The sequence below is a fragment of the Sus scrofa genome, chromosome 14, assembly GCF_054392235.1.
Source record: "Sus scrofa isolate SSC_HxYL_T2T_F1_AM1 chromosome 14, Sscrofa_HxYL_maternal_Yorkshire_Landrace_v2.0, whole genome shotgun sequence".
Lineage (NCBI taxonomy): Eukaryota > Metazoa > Chordata > Mammalia > Artiodactyla > Suidae > Sus > Sus scrofa.
Window position 1 is genome coordinate 13,262,194 of NC_139396.1, and position 19,972 is coordinate 13,282,165.

Below are 19,972 nucleotides of genomic sequence, written 5' to 3' on the forward strand. Positions count from 1 at the left end.
CCCTTTGCCAAGCCCGAGGACCCAGAGGTTTGCTCCAATTGTTTTTTCTTAGGTGTGGTAAAGGTTGCATCGTTTGTATTTATACACATTTTACATTTGCACTGAATGTTCCATGATGAGTTCATTTTCGTATCGGATAAAAACCCTATCCCTATTCCACTCTACTGCCCTTGAGCTTCCGTAATAGAACATCCCAGGTTGGTGTATTGCTATGGATCTATTTCTGCATTCTCTATCTGTACACTGAACTCTGTCTGCCTCTATCCCGCCAGCAATGCCAAGCTGCCCTCCATAGAGCGTTCTCATAAGCCGAATCACCTCCCACTTTAATGTGCTTTCTCGTCATTATGTTTGATGTTCTGGCTCCTTTATCTTTTCTTTATCCATTTTAGAATAATTTCATCCATGTGGGCCAAAAAATAAAAATAAAAAAAACCACTTCTGTTGGAATTTGGCCGTATTCTGTGTTGAGTCTTCCCATCCATGTGTATGACACGTGACCGCATTGTTGTAGGTCTTCTTTCGTTTTATCATACAGATGCTCTATCCCAAATATGTATCCCCGGATTTCCCATTGTGGCTCAGTTTGTGACAAACCTGAAAGAGTGTCCAGGAGGATGTGGGTTCAATCCCTGACCTGGCTCAGTGGGATGAGGGTCCAGTGGTGCCACCAGCGGCAGTGTGGCTTGGACCTGGTGTTGGTGGGGCTTTGCTGTAGGCTGGTAGCTGTAGCTCCAGGTTGACCCCCTTGCCTGGACCTTGCATATGCCGTGGCTGCAGCCATAGAATGACCGATGGAACCAAATGCTTCAAGGTTTTGGCAAGTCTTGTGTATTGCATGGTGTTTTTCGTTTTGGTGCCATGTTCTTTTGTGGGATTTACACACATGATGAAGGTGTTTGTGTCGACCTTGTATACTGAGACTTTGATAAAGTGACCTCAATCTCTTCCGTGTGCCTTGGAGATTCGGTGGGCCTTCCCGTGGAGGTAGCCATGCTATCCATGAGCATGGAGAATTATGTTTGTGCCTGTCTCATCTGTAGGACTTTCTTTGTTTTTCCTGCCATGCTGCCCTGGCTCGTAGCTACAGTACTAAGTAGAAAAGGAGAAATGAGAAAGAACTTTCTGACCTGTTTTGGATGGAGGAGGAAGACGTTCATTCTTTCACCATCATGCAGGAGGCTTGGTGTAGCTTTTTGTCGAGATGTTCTTTATGGGGTTCAAGGAGTGTCCTTCTCTTCCTAGACTTCTGAGCGTTTCTTACATGAATGGGCGTGGCACATGTTCTGCAAGCGCCATTGTGACCATGTAGGTTTTCCTCAGTAATGTCTTCATGGAGCCTATAACGTTGATGGTTGTGCATAGTAAGCCAAGCTAGTGTTCCTTGGCTAGAGTCCCTCTGAACATAGGGTATTGTCGTGAGCTTCTTTGTTCCTGCGTTTGCTGTATTTTGTGATTTGTATTTTCTCAATGCCTTGTGTGAAAACGTAGGTTGTTGATGGGCAACCTGGCATCTTCTGTATTCTGTAAGCATTTCGTGCCATTTGCTTCGCTCTTAACACCAGTTTGTCTGGATCCTACTACCTGTTAGGTACTGCACATTCCTTTGCCTACCGTTCTATATATTTTCCAAGTTCTCCTGGAGAGGCCTCTTTGAGCATGGAGTCGTTCGAAGGGTGCATCTCCATGTCCACATATCTGGAGGCTTCCTTTCTTCTCATTCTCGTTGTTCTGCAATGGACAGCATATGCTTTGGACCCAGTGGAGTGAAATGCAGTGGCTCTTTGTTTCCTTATCGTAGAGGTTCTCCAAACATCCCAGGCAGGAACGGCTCCAATATGACTGTGACAGAGGAGTTCTCTGCCTATTTCCCTTACACTGTAACCATAAGGGGATTACCTGAACATGGAAATGCCAGGCTTCTGAAGATGTGTCTGACAGGGCCAGTTCACAGCCACCCCTGCCCATTGTTGTCTGGATCAGCTTACAAGTGGAGAGAGAGCCAGGGTTCAGGAGGGGGCCCAGATGCAGCGCTCTGCTGCTTTCTATGGCCGTGGTCCCATGTGGGCATTGGCTACCACCAGAAGGCTGACATGCAGGAGCCGGGTGCAGTCCCTGGCAGGGGGATCAGCACTCCCAGTGGGCAAAGCTCCAGCCTCTCTCCTACTGCCCAGGGCAGGTCTGAGCTGTGGGTGCAGCCACCAGGCTCCGAAGGCCGATGACAGAGGCACCAGGAGGCACTCCCCAGCTCTGTCAGCCACAGTCCCTGGCTGTTGGCTGGGACCGTGATGGCCCAAGGAAGAAGGCCCACCTCCCAGCTGCAGGGAGGTGGTCTTGAGCAAGTCAGAACTGCCCTTTCTCGTCTTCAGCAAGCAACATTTTCATCCCTGCCTGTTGCTTCCTCCCAACCCATGCAGTTGCCAGTCTTTCTTTGTCAAACCTCTTCCAAAGCACTTCGTGAAAGGAAGGGCATCCTTACCCCGACTGACTAAGAAGCACCTCTTGGAAATAAGCAAGTTTCCCCTCACCCAAGACTCTTAGCTCCTTCTAAGGACCATCCTTGCTCTCTCTTGCATGCTGCTGAGTAGCAAAATGTTGGGGATCCAGAACTCCACCAATGACTGGTATGCTAGCAATAGCTTCTGCGACAGCAGGAAACTCCTCCCCCCCAGGCAGAGGCGGTCAGGAGACTGTAGGTGATGGCTCTGTGCACTGTGCCCCCTTTCAAGCCCTTTGCATCCCTGCCACCTGAGGAAGGAAGGCAGTGCCTGGGAAATCACCCTGGTAACAGATGCGTCACTTGGCCTGTCTGGCAAGAGGTCACCTGTGAGCCAGAGGGCCCGAATCCCCTCTGGAACACACTGCTGCATCCCCACCACCCAAACAGGCCCTTCCAATAAGGCACGATGGCCTGGCCATTGGAATGGCTGGACACTGAAGGTATGCTGTCTGTGACTGGGACACAGGGGACTCGGTGCTTTGGTCTTGGAGACACATGGCATTGCAAAGGAAGAACCCAGGCCAGGGGCCCCACATCCTAAGTCTAATGGGTTTCCTCAGCCAATGGTTTGACTCCGCCTTGAGGGGTTTGGAGATGAGCCTTTCCCTGGTATCAGAGGGTCAGCTTCCCCTTGGTGTCTGTCATAGACAAAGAGTGTTCAGCCACTGTCTCCATCTCACACAAGCTGCACCAATCCAGCCCCTGAAATTGGGAAGCTCCTTCACCCACCCTGGGCATGGCGGCCATTTTTGTGATGCAGTGAATGTGCCATCCATTAATCCACTGTTTCCTTTTTGGTTGGAGGGATGCGTGGATAGATGGAGTCTCTGATTGGCATTGGAGGGCCCCACCTGCAGCATAGGGAAGTTCCCCGACTCGGGGTCGAATCAGAGCTGGCATTGCTGTTCTACGCTACAGCCACAGCAATGCCAGATCCAAGCCACATCCGTAGCCCACACCACAGCTCAAGGCAATGCTGGATTGCTTAACCCACTGCACAAGGCCAGGGCTCAAACCCACGTACTCATGGATAGCAGTCAGATTCTTCATCTTCTGAGCCATAATGGGAACTCCCTAAAATACTATTTGGTGATGGTCTGTACATCTTTCCTTTCTGCAAATTCTATTGCATTCTTTTCTTTTCCATTTTGAGTCAGCTGCATTGGGGCCTGTGGGCTGTTCCAGGCCAGGGGTCGAGTCCAAGCTGCACCTGCTGGCCTATGGCACAGCCACAGCAATACAGGATCTGAGGCATGTCTCATACCTACACCACAGCTGACGGCAATGCCAGAACCTTAGCCCAGTAAGCCATGCCATGTCTCATCCCCGCGTCCCCATGGATCCTAATCAGTGTCCTTAGAGCCGAGCCACACGAACTCCTGCTCTTTCATGTTTTAATGGATTGAAAAGCATGAGTGAATGGCTCACTTTAAGTGTGCCTGCACTTGGCATTAATCCTAGATTTTTGGCGTTTGGGGCATTTTGCTTTTTCTTTTTTTTGTTTGCTTGTTTTTTATTTTGTAAGTGTTGGCTGCCCCTGTGGCACACAGACGTTCCCAGGGACAACCCAAAATCCTTAATCCTCCTCACCCCAATCGAAAACTTATCCCTGATCACGAAAAGTCCCAGGTCTTCTTGTATCAAAAGCTCCCTGGGGCAGATGCCAGTGGGCTGGTGAGGTTGGGACCACTGAGCTTCACATGATGGAACCTCCCCCCAAGCCAATCACAGGTCATGAGATTACAGTCACTCCCTCCCTCCTTTGTTTTGTCCTCACTGGGACTAAGAGGCCGCTGCCTCCACCATTTAGCACATGGCAATAATCCCACCAAGACGATAGGATGGTCCCCCACCCAGAAGGCACCGAAGCAGAAAGTCCTGTCCCTACAGCCAAGCCTTTTCCTCTCTGGACAGGCCACCCCCACGGGACACCCTGGAGGAGTGGAGGATCACCCCAGCCTGTCATGTGGCCACTTCAGAGAGGCAGAGAGAAACTCTCTAGAGGTAAGGGCTGCCTCCAGCCTCCATTCTCACGACTGGTGAGTGTCCAGAGGGCTGAATGGCACAAAAGCAGCTCTCCATCCCCAGAGTGTTCCGGGATGCAGAGCATGGAACCGATGCCCCAGAAGCCCCCTAGCCCAGCAGGCTGGAGAGACAGGGATGATGAGGCTGTCCCTGGGGCTAGTGAGAGCTGTGTACTCCCAGGAGCAGCCTGGGCATCCTTGTCTCTGTGGAGGAAAGACTTAGTCATTCACCTGTGGATCCAGACTGCCTGGGATCTCACACATGCTTCGCTCCTCTCAGATCCCCTCTCTGCCCTCAGACGACCCATCTCTGAGGACATAGGCACATGCAAGACGACAGTGGACCAAGTGCATTTCACAACAGAACGATTTTATCCATGTTTTACATCCCCCATCGCAAAGGAGCTACTGTGCCCACTCACACACACCCAGACCCAAGTCCCCACCACCTAACCCCACCCACCCACACCCCCTCCTGGCTCTGGTCATTCTGTCCTTCCTCCCCACCCCTATGGCAGCCAGGATGGTTGCTAGGACCTGGAGGTGCCAAAGGCTTCCATGGGGGCTGCCCAGTTGGACTGGCCCTGGAAAGCTGGCCCACCGTTCCCTACTGGCTGCGGTGCTACTTCCTTCTCCTCCGTGTGACACATGGGTCACACCTACTCCTTTTGGGCTTGGTAGGGTCAACCAGCCCCAGAGCCAGGGTGTGCCTCCCAGAGCCTCGCAGGTCAGCCCTAGGCCTGGCCAGGTCCTCAGCAGCAGCCAGGCCTCCACACCGAGCCCGCTTTCTAGACTTGGCAGCTTCCAGGGGGCCTGAGCTGAGGCCCATTCTCTGGGGCACGGGGGCCTGGGAAGCTTACTGTGCCCTCTGCCCTGCAGTGCAGACAAGACCCGAGGCAGGGACAGGGCTCTGTGGCAGGCCCCAGGACAGCAGGCTGTGGTGAAGGTCCAAGAGGAAGGCCAGGCTGGGGAGCTCCTCCTCATTCTCACTGAACCCATGACCCAGCCCTGGGGCTCCAATAAGAGGAGAGGCCTCCCTGAGAACCTTGCTGGCCCTGAGTCCTGATGGAGGGCCCGAGCGCTTGGTGCCTTGGCGAGGAAACGGCTGTGCTGTTCCAGCCTTAGGGGGCTCCTGATATCCTGGAGAGGGCACAGAGCCTTTGTGCCTGAACAGGCCCCTGTCTGTTTGGGGGTGCCTTAGATGGCCATGGAAATCCATCTGGGGTGTACAGGTTTCATCTCTGACCCCAGGCTGTGGGCCTTGCTCGTTCCTCTGGGCATCGTGTTGGGCCACAGACTCTGAAGGTCTTGAGTCCAGGTGGGGTGCCCTGTGATTGGGAGTGGCTGGCACCCCGTCATCCTCCTCCAAGGCCAGGACTTGTGTCTGCACTAGCTGGTGGGAGAGAGGTGGACAGTGACTGCTCTGCACCCTCCAGGGAGAGCCGGGGCTTATGGGCAGGGGGAGGTGAGATGGGACTCACATCCACAGACAGAGCCTGTGGCCCTCCTGCCTTCCTCCTGCACCTTCTCCCCAGCAGGGTCCTTGCCCTGTCCCCGGCTCCCCTCCTCCCCTTCCATTCCTCCTGCCCTGCACCCACCTGGGCAGCCTCCCGGGTGCAGGGCCTCTCTGTCAGGGGAGGGAGGGACAGAGCCTTCAGGGCCTCCTGCTCTAGGGCTCTCCCCGGCCCTGGCTGACCTGGGTCGTTTCCTCCTGGATTTCCAGGGTCACCTGACTACCCCCCCCTGCCCCCAGTCTCCCTAGTGTCAGTCCCTCCCCTGGCCACCTCTTCAGGGGAGAGTCCTTCCTCCTGCTCCAGCTCCTCAGCCAGGCCCGAGAGATCCAACTCTGGTTCTGGGGAAAGCAACTCTGCCAGGAATCGGGGGTGAATGACCACGTCCACCTGGAATGGAAGGGAGAGGCTGTGAGCAGCCTTGGCAGGTGTGCCCTGGGAGGCAGGAAGGCCTGGGAGAAACGTGACTAGCAGAGGCCAATCCAGAGTTCCCCTCACAAAGGGGGAGCTTTCAAACTCCCATAGGTATTGTCTACTCTCACATAAACACACACACACACTCACAAGCAGGTGCACATGCAGACACATGGGCTCCAAAGCACAAACACATAGGCACCGAAACAGACACACAAAGGCCTACAAAGAGAGAGACACACACACATGTACAACTTTCACATCCACATATACACATCCTATGCACCAAAGTACACTCAGACACACAGGAAGACACACAGATGTCAGGGTCAAGGACCAGAGCCTAAATCCCATTATCCTGGGCCAAAGCCAGAACTAGGGTGCTAAGAGCATCTCGCCCTGGAATCCTGGAGTCTCAGACTCCAGGCCCAGCCCACCTTGGTGTCAAAGTCCTCCTGGGAACACAGCTTGTCCACGTAGCTGAGGAGATCCGGGTCTGGGAAGCAGCCGTCCTCGTCCTGTGGCAGCTCATATCCATCCTCTCGACATTCCATATCTGACTCCCCTGTGGCTGAGGGGCCAGGACCCACCAGTGCCTGCGGGATGTCCCCATGCTCCCTGCGAGCCTCAGGGGGAATCTCCTTGGGGGCCTTGTTCTCCAGCAGCTGCCAGGCTCTGCGTGGCCTTGGGTGGGTGTGCTGGACCCTGGGGCCGTGTTTCCTTGGAGCACAGGCTGAGGCAGAGCAGGAGGAAGTGAAAGTGAGGGGACCCAGCGCCCTGAAGCTGACCCCTGAGCAGGCACAGGGGAGGGCATTGTTGTGGGGCAATGGATATGCATGTGGGAAGGGGGAGGAGCAGCCAGAGCCTCAGGTTTGGTGGGAGGCCAGATTCAAGTCAGGGACAGGTAAAAGTCAGGTGTGAGAACGTGTGGAACATCTAATGATCAAGGGTCTCCCCACCAGCACACTTGTTAGGCAGATTTCACAGGGGCCCCTTAGACAGGGAGGAGGGTGATGAGGTTCTAAATGGACCAGGTCCACACCGCAGAGGGGAAAAGGGGGACTGAGACACCCTCGGGGGCTATCCGTGTTGAAAGACCAATGCCCCCTTGAGTGGAAAGGACCCATCTGGGAACAGGGACCAGGCCTAGGCCTCTCTTACCTGTACCTTGACCTCCAGGGGGAAGGTGATTCACAGACTGAGTGCCCCTTTTGCGGGATGTGGATTCCTGAGGAGCCAGCTTTGTTGGAGCTGGAGGAGGCATGCCCTGTGCCCGCGTTGTGCAGGACACGTTCCCCATCCTGATCTCATCCTCTGCCTCAAATTGCATGAACCTGGGGGGTGTTGAGGGACAGGCCCCAGTGAGAAAACCACCTGGGCTCTGGAGCCCACCCAGGGCAGCAGGACCGAGGGGGTGAGGAGAGGGTGTCCTTAGGTCTGTCAGGGCCCTGTGAGGTGCTGTCGCAGCAGGGAACTGCAGTGGCAGATATCCAAGATCTGGGCCTCCTCCTGCCTGACCAGCCCTGGAGCTGGAGGGCATGGCCCAGCAGAGACCCAGGTCAATCTCTGGGACCAGGCTTAGGGACACATGGTGGGCAGTGGGGGCCCCTGCTCATGTGCCCCCGGACCTTGTCTGACCCAAACAATGGAGATGGCCAGTGGCCTGGTCAGGCACGTGTCCCCACAGAGCCCTTGCCCGAACCCAGAACCTGGGGCTGGGAGTGAGAGTCTGGGAGAGCACGCATGAGACAGGGCCCAGCACAGGCTGGAGTGGGGATCCTACCATTAGAGATGAGGCATCTCTTGCCACTGAGAGCTAGCTGCTCCTTTGGTTTTGTTTGGAAACTAGGAGGTTCACATGCAGAAATGACAGGGAGGGCCAGAGACCCATGGGCTTCCCCAGGGATGGCCAGTTGCCCATTCCAGCCATCGTTGATGAAGAGAGGCCTACCACATGCTAGGTCAGTGATGGCTAGGCACCCAGCATGAAGGGGTGCCAGGCTGCCGGGTGGAGTCCTCATCCCTGCACAGCCCCCATGCCTTCAGGGGACCCCCTCCTGGGCTGCCGTGCTCCCCAAGGCCATCCTGAGGCCTCCCCACATCAGCATCACGGTAGGGCAGAGCTCCTGGGACAGACAGGCTGGAAGAGCCAAGCTCTCCAGGTGGCAGAGGGGATTCTGGAGGCCAATAGGATTTGGGGATTCAGGGAACAGGAGGTGTCAGGTGCCAGCCTCCTCTTGCATCCTCTCTGATTGCTAGCACCATAGCCAGATCCTGCCCTGGGGCCTGCCCATCACCCACCACCCACCCCACCATGTCGCCCATGGCCCAGGACCCTGACTCACTTTGCTGCCATTTCATAAAAGGCCATCCTCTGAACGGTGCTCATGTGCTGCCATTCCTGCATGGCCTGCCGCATGCCTTCCTCCAGCGTCATGGTGGGCTTCAGGCGAGCCAGGGTGCGAAGCACTGGGCTGTAAGCCCTCAGGGTCAGTCTCTTGGTACAGCCCAGCCCCCAACTGCCCAACCCCACCCAGCTCCAAGGCCTCCATGGGCCCCACCCCTGTCAAACCCAGGCTCAAGAGGGGGAGACGAGGGTGTCTGGAGAGCAAAGGCAAGCCTTCCTGGTGCCTGGTGCCACCACCTCCCACTCACCAGAGGATGCTTGTCCACTCCCTGGCTATAGCTGGGACACTCTGGCTGGGGGCGGGTTGCCATCTCATATAAAACGCAGCCCCATCAATGCGGGAGGGCAGGCGCCAGTCTACCAGCTAACAGGTCTGAGAAGCCCAAGGATTCTTCTGCCCAGGTCTCTGCACTAGATGGCCTAGTCCCCCTTTTCGGAGGGACCTCGGGTCTAGGAGGGATGTTCCTGCCAGGTTCACAGCTCTAGGAGGATAGACCCTTGCCCGTCTATCTATGGACAGCTCGACCACCTCCCCGTTCACACTGGACTTCTTCAGAACAACAAGGACCGGGCATGCAGAAAGCTCCGTCCTGGGCCTGAATGTCCTAAGCCTTATCTGAAGTGATACCCACTGGCTGCCAGAGGCCCAGGTCCATGTTGAAAGGAGGTAGCACCAGAGAAGCAGGTCCCATTCAAACTCTGGCTCCTCATATCCGAGCAGGACCCTCTTGGACTGCTCTCCTGCACTCAATGTTATCATGGCAGTGCAGAACGTGAGACAACTGGTCTTGCATGGTGGTGGTAGCTGAGCTAAGGCACGGACGGGATGTCATGGACTGGACGTGGGACACATCTGAGTGCAGACGTGCCTCCTCATAGCATGGACATTGCTGTCAACCCTCCTTCTCTCGAGGTGAAAGGATGCCTGGAAACCTAAGCAGGGAGTCCATGCCAAGGTCCTGTATATGCGAAGGCTCCAGCTGAGCTAATGAGGGTCTGAGAGGTCACTTACATGAGAAAGCAGGAGAGAGCTTCCGCATCGGGGCTCTGGGGCAGGTGGCTGCGGGCCAGGGACTGGAAGCGCTGCCAGCGTCGGAAGTTCTGATAGACGCTCTTATGGTGAGAGGCGTCCTCCTGAGGGCCCGTGTGCTGGGAGGCATGCAGGCTGCCTGCCCCAGAGGTGCCATGTGGCCACGGCCCAGAGGTCCCTGGGGGCAGGATGAAGGCCATCTGGGCAGCTGGTGGTGCCGCTTGAGGAGGAAGGCCTGGGGCCAAGCCTCCCTTGCCAGCCTGAGCTGCTGCAATAGCTGTGGCAGCCACCCCGCTGTCCCCCACAGGGCTTGCTATGCAAAGGGGTGCAGGACACAAAGCACTCCCCATGAGGGCCGTGGAAGCATTCCCATTGAGGGGGGCCTGAGGGCGCCCAAAGGCCTGAGACTGGTGGGGCAATGCTGACCTCCCTCCTGACCAGACTGGGACAGGGATGTTGCCAAGCCCTGGGGCAATGGGGCCATGGTGAGCAGGAGTCACCCGAGGTGTCATGGGGTGAGGTGGCTGCAATAGGGTGCTGCCAGGCAGGAGTAATGGGGCCATGGGCAGTGGCAGGTGCTGCTCCCAAGCTGGCTGGGGTTGGGAGCCAGGAGTGGGGGGAGGATAGGAGCGTGAGGCCCCAGGGGGCATGACCACATCCGTGCCCGGCAGTGGAAATGCTGTGGAGAGAAAGGAAAGGGGTGAATGGAAGAGGAGAATGGGTGACATGGACGGAAGCTCTCTGGGGACTCAGAGGGCACACCTCAGTGGGAGAGGGCATTTGGCCCGAGGAAGCTGTGTGTTGTGCAGATGTCGTGGAGGGATTTTCATGTTCTGACCTCAGTGAGAGAGGGCATTTGGCCCGAGGAACCTGTGTGTTGTGCAGATGTCGTGGCGGGATGTTCATGGTCTTGACCCCCACACCCAGTTCCCTTCCCCTGTCTACCGAGAAATGCTCAGCTCAGCAGCAGGGATGGGGGAGCCTCCCTGAGGAGCTCCCTGACACCTCGTCCTCACAGGCTGTCCCCACGTCCTGGACCTGAGAGGTCATCTACTCTGAGCATGCCCCTCAGCAAGGTCACTGGCAGGTAAGGGCCTTCTCCAAGGTCCTTCCAGGCACCGTGAGGCCTTTGATGGACCTCCACTGTCTAAATCGAAGGGCCTCACATCCTCCTCAACCCTTCCTCTCGGGATGCTCAGCACACATCTGTTCTGTCATACTTTCCTGACCTCACACAACACCTCTCAAAGGCTGCGAAGATCGCTCTGCACACAGAACCCTTAGACAAACACAGAACAGCCCCACCAAGCATGCACCTGCCTCTCTGAACCACCCAGAGTGGACACTTCACAGGGGCTAAGGTGTGCCACCCCATCCCGATGGCCCTGAGTCCCTCCCGCCATGCAGTTCTGCTCCTCAGAGAGAAGTCTGAGAAGTCCGTGTGTGTCCCCTGCATTTTTGCCACTTCCCATCCAGGGTTGGCTTCCAAAGATGAGCACGGGCCCAGGGCGGCTCATCTGACAAGGGTCATGGGAGTGGAGGCTGCCTGTGGTCCTTCCCCTTCCAGCTCCCAATAATGGAAAGTGAGGACAAACTGAGAAGCAGGCAGGAGTCAGGTGCCATTGTGAGAAAACCGCCCATTCAGGAGAAGGAGGTACATACCACGAGGCACCGAATTGACCTCCACAGATGCTCTAGGAGGTTTCAGAGTAGCAGACTAGATCATCTTCCTGCTTCTGTGCTACACTGCTTCACCCCCCCCTTTACAAAGGAAGCAGCCTTCCTAGGCATTCCACCTGCACCAGCCTCTCTCCACATGTAGTAGTAGTGACTTGAAATAGAAACACACTCTTCATCTCAAAGTCAGGCCTCAGCTTCTGCTGTGAGCCACCTGACACGCTGCGCCATGTCTGCAGAGATGTATTTCCACAAAAGGGAAACCAATACAGAACACCTCAGGCCCACGAGTCCTAGTTTGGATGAAGTCACCTGGTTGCCCATCCCTTGTGGAATCCAAGGCCACAGTTGCCTGACCTGAGAAGTGAGTTCTGGGCGGGATGGAGGGAAACGTTCTGGGCCATTGCAGCGAGAGTCACATCCCGCCCAGCTCAGAGCAGACCCTTTCCTGAGCATGAGGCCCCAGACAACACCCACCAGCACTGAATCGTTTTCTGACTATACCCTCCCATTCCACGCCCCCATTAGCCAGAGGATGCGCCAGTTGCAATCCCTGAGAGAGGTCTGGTGAGGCGAGCTTCAGATGCCTGAGGACCACAAGGCGGGGCTAGGCTTTCCCCATGACCCACCCAGGGCCAGCCACAGGACACTGGCTACACACACGTTCCAAGTGGCTTGTCTCCCTTCTAGAAACCGCCAACCTGCCTGCTGCCATCCTGCCTCCCCAACCAGAGCAAGGCCTCTTGAACCACCTCCAAGCAGCTGTCCTCCCCAAGGCAGCCTCAGGTTTCTACAGGCTCCCCAGCTGAGATGTCCCTGGGGTGCAGTGCTGTCACCTTCCTCTCCTTCCGTCCAACTCCATGTCCACAGTGAAGGGTCCCAACGGAAACCCAGGGATTTGAGGGAGGCCCTTTCTCTTGGAAAACAGCCCCTGTCTAGAGGCTTACCGCCTTCTGAAGCCATTCCCACAGGCATGGGCCTGGACCACCACGGGCTGGTGGCCTCAACGTGGACAGTCAAGAGCAGGACCCAGCGAGGGACCTGCCCCAACAGATGCTCAGGACGCAAGTAAAGGAGCCCAAGTTTGAATCTCAACAGTAGAATGCGGGCCTGCAGTCATTCTGCAGTGGGGGAGGGGCCGAGGGCAGGTGAGCCTGGGTGGGGGTGGGGTGCCATTCCATGCTGGCCTCTGCAGGGAGGCAAGAACCAGACGTTTCTTCCACCTTATGCAGGGGCCAGACAAGTGTCGAGTGCCTCGTCAGGCAATGTATGTGTTGGTTTTCAGAGTCACAGCACCAAGGTTTGTCTTGATGTTCCCTTTCCCTCTGTTATTCATCAACTTGTTTGTTGTCCTTCACCCGCCTCAGCTTCCGTCCTGGCTTCAGGCTCCCTTCCCCGGAGGCAAGACTTTCTGAACAAAATTCACCTTTTATCATCTGATAACCACTTGGGTTTTCATGGCCACCTGGAACCCAATGTTTATGGTTTGGCTTCTCTCAGCAGACCCACCATTTGTGATTGGTGTGTGTCCGTCTTTCCTAAGGAAACCGTCCTTGTGTGCCAACCAGCATCCAGCAGGACCCACCTTCCTCATGTTCCCTTGTGCTGGAAAGGCCCAGCCTATCCAAAAAGCCACTGCACAGCCCACGTGTCCAAGACCAGAGATCAGTCTGTCGTGTCTCCCGTATGATGACATTGCTGGTAAGTCTTGGAGCTTTTCCCTGTTAAATGTTTGAATGTAACATTTTCAACAAATCCTCCCCTTGCAGGGATCACAGTCCACATGTGCCGAATAGCATATGGAGTGCTGAGTCCTCCTCTCCCCTCTTTCCCCTGTCCACTCAGTCCTCGTTCCCACCAGGGATCAGAGATACCTGTTGCATTCACATCTTTTCAGAGATCTTTTGGGCAAGTAACTTTGAATGCCATCCGTTTGCCTTTGCAGGTAGTATTCCTTTGTCTCTGGTTGAAATGTACCATGTGCACAGGGAACTCCATCTTGGACTTGTGATGGAAAAGGTTGGGGGATAATGTGAGAAAGTGATTACATATGTATCCTATATAGATATATATGTATCATATATCATATATACATACATCTGTCTGTACGACAGGGTCCTTTGGCTACACAGCAGAAGTAGACAAAACATTGTAAATCAACTGCAGTGGAAAACCTAACCTCTTGTAAGATCAAAGAGTTCCTCTTGAGAAAAAGTAAAAAAGGAAACGAGAAAATTAAATTGCGTCCCCATAGACCTGAGTATCTTTCCTTTTGTTGCCTTCCTACTGATATCGTGGCTCCTCTGTTACTGGATGCATTTTTAACATGGGAGTTCCTCCATTCTCTTGAAATTCAATGTACTGAAAGGGCAGAGTGCTCAAAGCCAGGCAAAAACAATAGTAAATGTGCAGCTCCATTTGAGTTTTTCATTTCCCACACACAGTGCCTGCATTTAGCCTGACCTGTGTCCCGTGCACCATTTTGGACATATCTTTACGGCAAGTACTTTCCCTGTGTATCTGAAATTTACCTTTCCCTTGGAATCAGCATGCATCTGGCAAGACTCGCCCATAAGGGTACCATATTAGGCTACAGGGAGTGGGCAGTTCTTGAGGGGAGGAGAACTTGAAGTGGAGACCCAAAGGTGCCTTTTGGTCCAACCCAAAAAAAATGACAAAGGGACCCCAAATCTGCAGGCTCTTTGGATGAAATGGCAATTGGAGAGCCAAGAGATACTATTGCGTCTTTGAGCTTTATGTGGTTAAGGACAGAAGTAAGGGAGGAGAAGACAAAATCTTCTCTTTCCTTATGTGAAAGAACCAAAAGTGTGTGTGGGCGGGTCTCTTGGGTTTAATTGCTTTCTCCTTTAGGGGGACACACATGCTGCCTATGGATGTTCCTAGGCTAGGAGTTACATCAGACCTACACGAGCAGGCCTCTGCCATAGCCAGAGCAATGTGGGATCCAAGCTGCATCTGGGACCTACAGCACAGCTCAGGGCAACCCCGGATCCTTATTCTACTGAAGGAGGCTGGCATGGAGTGTGCATCCTCACAGATCCTAGGGGGGTTTATGTCTGCTGAGCCATGATGGGAATTGCTGGCTTTTGTAGGTATGAAAACATCGACTGCCCGTGATGTGGGTGTGCCCTTTGACACAGTGCCAGCTTTTTATCCACCAATGTCCAATCTCCACGTGTCCAAACCCACTCGCATCAACGTCCTCCCCAGCAAGCCCTGCTTGAAAGCTGGTGCATTTCCTGTCTGCATCCCATACCCTTGCTCTTGAGAATCGAGGCTCGTCCTTGCCTATGGTGCTGTCTGCATGGGAATCAACGTAGCATCCCTGACACAGCCAAACGGAAACACACCTGAGGAAACGTTCAGATTGGGAGTTAAGGTCAGCTTATCACGATGCAAGTGATAGGAATGCGTATGTCCGTCTGGTGTGGTGAGAGGCGAGGTCTCGGGAACATCATCAAGGGAGGTGAGGGGTGAAACCTCCTAGGACTGCAAGCAAATCTCTTGGGAGGCAAGAGTCCCTGTGTGCAGTAGCAGAACTACAATTCCTCCTGCTGTTAGGGTGTTGGGCAAGGAAGGAGAGGTTGAAAGGATTGTTGCAGATTGAGAAAAAGGACTTGTGTGGGTGCTTCCGAAGCTTCTTGCCCCTTGCAAAGGAACATGGACTCCAAAGAGGGTGAGAAGCTGAGGCGAGAGTATCTCCTGCAATGCCATGGTGAGCTTTGTAGGAAGAAACTCTGGATGGGGCACTGCACAACTGAGCACCATGGGAATAGGGCTCTCTATTGGAGCTTTTACACTGAAGAAACATTTCAAGGGTTTTCAAACAAGACCTTCATATGAGAAGATTGCTGAGGCACCCATTGTACCCAGGCATTCAGGAAGGCCAGGCTTCCTTGTTGCTTCCTCCCCTTCTTCAGCCACTCCTGCAATTTGTTACAAGATTCTCACACATAGCTCAGATGTAGTATTTGTGGGGGTTTCTTGTTTGGTTGGTTTTGAATTGTTCTTCCCCCAAGACAATGGTTTTGCTACTGTACAGCATGGTGACCCAGGTACACACACATGTACACATTCTAGTCGCTCCCATGAGCATGCTCCATCACAAGTTCCCAGTGCTACACAGCAGGATCTCATTGCTAATCCACACCAAAGCCAATCCTTTGCATCCCTTCACCCCAAGCTCCCAATCCACCCCACCCCCTCCCCAGATGTCGTATTGGCATGAGTCTTCTCAGGGACACTGATACAAAAGTTGCATTGTGGAAACGAGGTGCTCCCAAATCTTCCACATTTTTTGACTGACTTTGGACTTCTGAGGGCCGCATCCATGGCATCGGGAGATTGCCAGGCTAGGGGTCCAATCAGAGCTGTGGCCCCTGGCCTATGCCAGTGCCACAGCAATGCCAGATCCCAGCCGTGATGGCAACCTACACCGCAGCTCACATCAACACCCGATCCTTAACCCACCGGGCGAGGCCAGTGGTGGAACCCGCAACTTCATGGTTCCTAGTCAGATTCGGTTCTGATGCACCATGACACGAACTCCTTCTGTTGTTCATTATCTTATACTACCTCAGAACCCTACATGCCGACATCGGAGAGGCAGAGGGTGTCAAATCAGCGGCACTGTAATTAGGGAAACCAGTCATGGAAGTGGGTGTCTCAACGTCCTTTGGACCATGACCTCTGATTGTTCCTGCAGAGAGCTTCGGGGCAGGCACTGGCGGCTGAGGAGAAACATCTTTGGAGATGGATCACTAGAATCAGGAGACAGTGAACCTTCCACTCCCACATGGAAATTGAAAGGCACCGAGAGATCCCAGGTTTGTGTCTTGTGGACGCTTCACGTCTGTGCCCTTGGGAGCTCTGGGTGTCATCAGAGATATGTAAGGGTCTTGAGAGGTATCGTGTGGAGGAAGAAATGCTCTGATGTTGCCATGGACCAGAAAAGGGATCTGAGGGGTCAAGTTTCTTTGGCGAGCATTCCCAAGTCAGGTGGGTATGTTGAATCTGCTGCTACTTCTTTGTGGGTGGATGTCCACCGGAACTTCCACGATGTCGTGCAAAATATAGGGAGGGAGAGGAATAGTGTTCCCAAAGTACCTGCTGTCTTGTGACTGGCCAAGAGGGTCAAGTTTAGCTCACCAGCATAACCAGGACAAGCAGAACCGTACAAAGGAGACACACCTGTGCACCAACCTTTATTGAACAAGCTCCATGTATTAAAGAAAGACATGAAGAACAAACATGCGTGGAGAATCGAGGCATTTGGAAATTCTCTAGGCATGGCGACAGGAGCACCATCTCTGAAGAGAGGTTCCCAGATCTCCAATTGCGTGCTAGAATGGTTCTTTAATGGATCCATCCAATTTGCTAGGGGAAAGACCCTTCTCTTTCTAGACGAGCAAATCCCAACCCAAAGAGTCCACACAGCCTAAGGTACTGTGGCCCAAAGGGCATGAATGTCCTTGGCCCACTTTGAGGATTCTGTGCTTAGGCTGGATCTCTGCAAACTCTTGTATGGGGATCCTATCTAAATGCATGGGTTTCACCGATGCAGTGTGACCGTGGGGGCTCATCTCCCAAGAGATAGGGTTTAAGAAGAGATGGCCACAGAAGCTCCCAGGGAGAAGACAGGAAGACAACACCAGAGAGCTTTCCAGTGAATGCAAATCCTCCATGACATTCCTGTCTTGGAGGGAGCTCCTGGGCCAGCTCTTCTGATGCTTCCTTCCCTCCCTCCTCTTCCCACCTGTCCCCTGCTGACTGAGCTGTTGTGCACAGAGACTCCCATCCTCCAACCGCTCCTAGTGTCTGTTGAGGAGGGTCCGCTTGGGTAGTCAGTAGCGCACATGGGAGCAACGAGGGTGGTTTCCCAAGGGGTGGCCTGCCTGAGGGTGGGGCCCGTCCTGGTGGCCTTTAGCATTCATTCCATGACAGCCCTGCCAAAGAGTATGGGGACTCTTCAGCCATTGGGTGTGACCGCTCTGTGCTCTTGTGCACGCTGCAGACTCCTTGTGCCCTCCTCCATGTGGGTTCATGCCCGCATGGAGCTCAGGTCCGGAGCAGTGTTTCCACCACAGCTTTTAGCAGCACTGTGGATCAGGCTGCTGGGAGACTTGAGGGACTGTGGGGCCTATGGAGGCAGGGGACTAAAGTGTGTGAGTGATTAAAATGGGTGGCATTCCAGTGTGCCTGCCGTTCCAAACCATAGGAAAGCTCGAAGGAAGAATTTCCAATTTGAAAACCCTCATGGGGTTCACAAGAAGTAGCTCAGGGCTCGGGAAAAGGAGTGAAGATGTACCATCCAGGCTGCTAGTTTCACTGGTGTCTTCCTTTTTCACATCCCAATGTCGGTCAGCACTTCTGTTCAAACGGCATGCTTGGGTCTCTGTTGGGGGCAGCCTTGCTGAATGTAGTGCTGACCACCTAGTTGTAGTCGGATGTAAATCTTGATGGATTTGCAAGCCTAGGGGGGATTGGTACATGGCCTCCTGGTTGTCGGGAATCTGGTAATCCATTAAAGGTGAGGGTTGGTTGGGTTTTGTCTACGGATATGTGTGTAAGGGGAGATCATGCCTGTGTTTGGGTGAGCGTTTGTCTTTGGAGGGTGCTGAGATGTAACAGAGGCATAGTCCAGGAGCTGGCGTTTAGGTGTTTGTCAGTTGGTGTTCAGGGGCCTATTTTTCATGGATGTTTTCCGCCATGAAGTTGGGGATTGTGTGTCTCCTGGTGGACTTGGTAGGATTATCTGCCTAGGCCTCAGGGCAATGTTAGGGAAGTCCAGGGGCCGATCTGTGTATTTGTACCTTTGGGGCCTGTAGTGAAACTTCGTGGTTGGGACTTGACCCCAGCCAAAATTGAGAGTGGGACTGGGAATCTACCTTGCCCTCAGCTTGGCACCTGAATCCAGGATCCCAGGTTCAGAGAGGATTCGAGCGCACAGACTTCTTCTTTTTGGTGGCATCTGCCCCATGTGGAGTTTCCCCGTCCACGGACGGAGTGCCACAGCAGCAATCGGGACCACTGCAGTGAACACTCAGAATCCTTAGCCTTCCGTGCCACAAAGGAACGCCTCGACCTGCTCAAACCCACTGTCTTTGCACTGTCAGACCCCTCACCAGGTGTCAGGATTTGATGAAGCTCTGGTTCTTCTGCTTCGTGGCAGGAAGAGTTTGGCAGGAAGCGAAGCCCCAGGTAAAGAGTGAGTTTAGGAGCATAAGACCCTGGGGGGAGATACGCGTAAGCTGGCCAGGGAGCAGAGCAGCCCCAAGAACCAAGAGAGCTACATTTCTAGAATCCAAGGCCCAGTGGGGAGGGGAGAAGACTGCCTTCTTCCTCATTTGGGGGTGGATATCAAGGCTTCCATCTCCAGCTCCTCATTGTGCCCTATATGGATGGTGTGCCCTGGGCTGTCACAGTGCTTGTTCAAATCGGTGTGTATTCCCAGGCGTTTGGTAATATATATCAACTGGGGTAATTCATCTCAGGTTTCCATCTCCTGTCCTCTTTTACCTAGGCGTGTCCCCTCTCCCCTGTGTTTCTGTCTGGGTGAGGTGCAGAAATGCTCCTTGTCCAGGACTCTTCTCTCCTTGACCTCATGCAGCAGGACTCGATCTCCACATCTGTTGTCTTGTGCTTGAACTCTTGGGGGTTGTGTCTTGAGCGTGTCTGGCACTTGGATGCATCTGGTCTTCCTTCAAGTCGGGTAAGTCATGGCTGGGTTCCTTTTCTTGAGTGATCATCAGCTTTAGACCATTTCGAAGACCCCTTGAAAGCTTGTCTTTAACCCATCCCCCGTGGGCGGTTTCTGCTCTTTAAGGATCCTCCTCTGCCCTTCCCTTTAGGATGATTATTTGTGTGTTCATGGCCTGTCATATGGCTCTTTGCTTTTTTGTGTGTAGCACATGTTCCAGAGCCGTGCATGTGTCTTTTGATGTGTAGAGGGCGAGTCGGCCTATCTTCTGGGACAGGTGAATGCTATATAGGTTGGGGTGCCGTATTGGTATGCTTCTGGATTCTGCATGCTGGAAGAGTGCATGCCCTTGGATGGAGCCTTGGGGAGTGTGGGTTTATGGATATGCGGAGAGTGTGTTATATGCGTGTTTGGAGGAAAGGACGTAGGGTGCTAGGTTTGCACTTGTGTCGTGTACTGAGTAATTGCGGGTCTGCTTGGGTGTTTTGGAGAGTTGTGTGTAGAATGCGTTTGAGTGTGTATTCCAGGGGCATGGGCATTTGGAGGCATATTCGCTGGGGCTATGCCCTTGTAGTTTTCAGGAGGGACATGTTAGGCTTATATATGTGGGGACGTGGGGAAGTGTGTGTCTGCTGGAGAGATGAGGTTCTGTGTTTCTACAGGGGCGTGGGAGACGTGCATTTCTTGGT

The 19,972-nt window shown here is 54.0% G+C and overlaps 1 long non-coding RNA gene across 1 annotated transcript in view; it reads left to right on the forward strand.

Moving 5' to 3' along the window:
• Window positions 1–19,972, forward strand: part of LOC146396321 (uncharacterized) — a 142,133-nt gene that overhangs the window by 93,633 nt on the left and 28,528 nt on the right. Inside the window, exons 12-14 of the long non-coding RNA XR_014826498.1 lie at window positions 4,415–4,504; window positions 13,107–13,264; window positions 16,290–16,410. This is a non-coding gene — a long non-coding RNA (uncharacterized LOC146396321). The remainder of the gene's footprint in view (window positions 1–4,414; window positions 4,505–13,106; window positions 13,265–16,289; window positions 16,411–19,972) is intronic.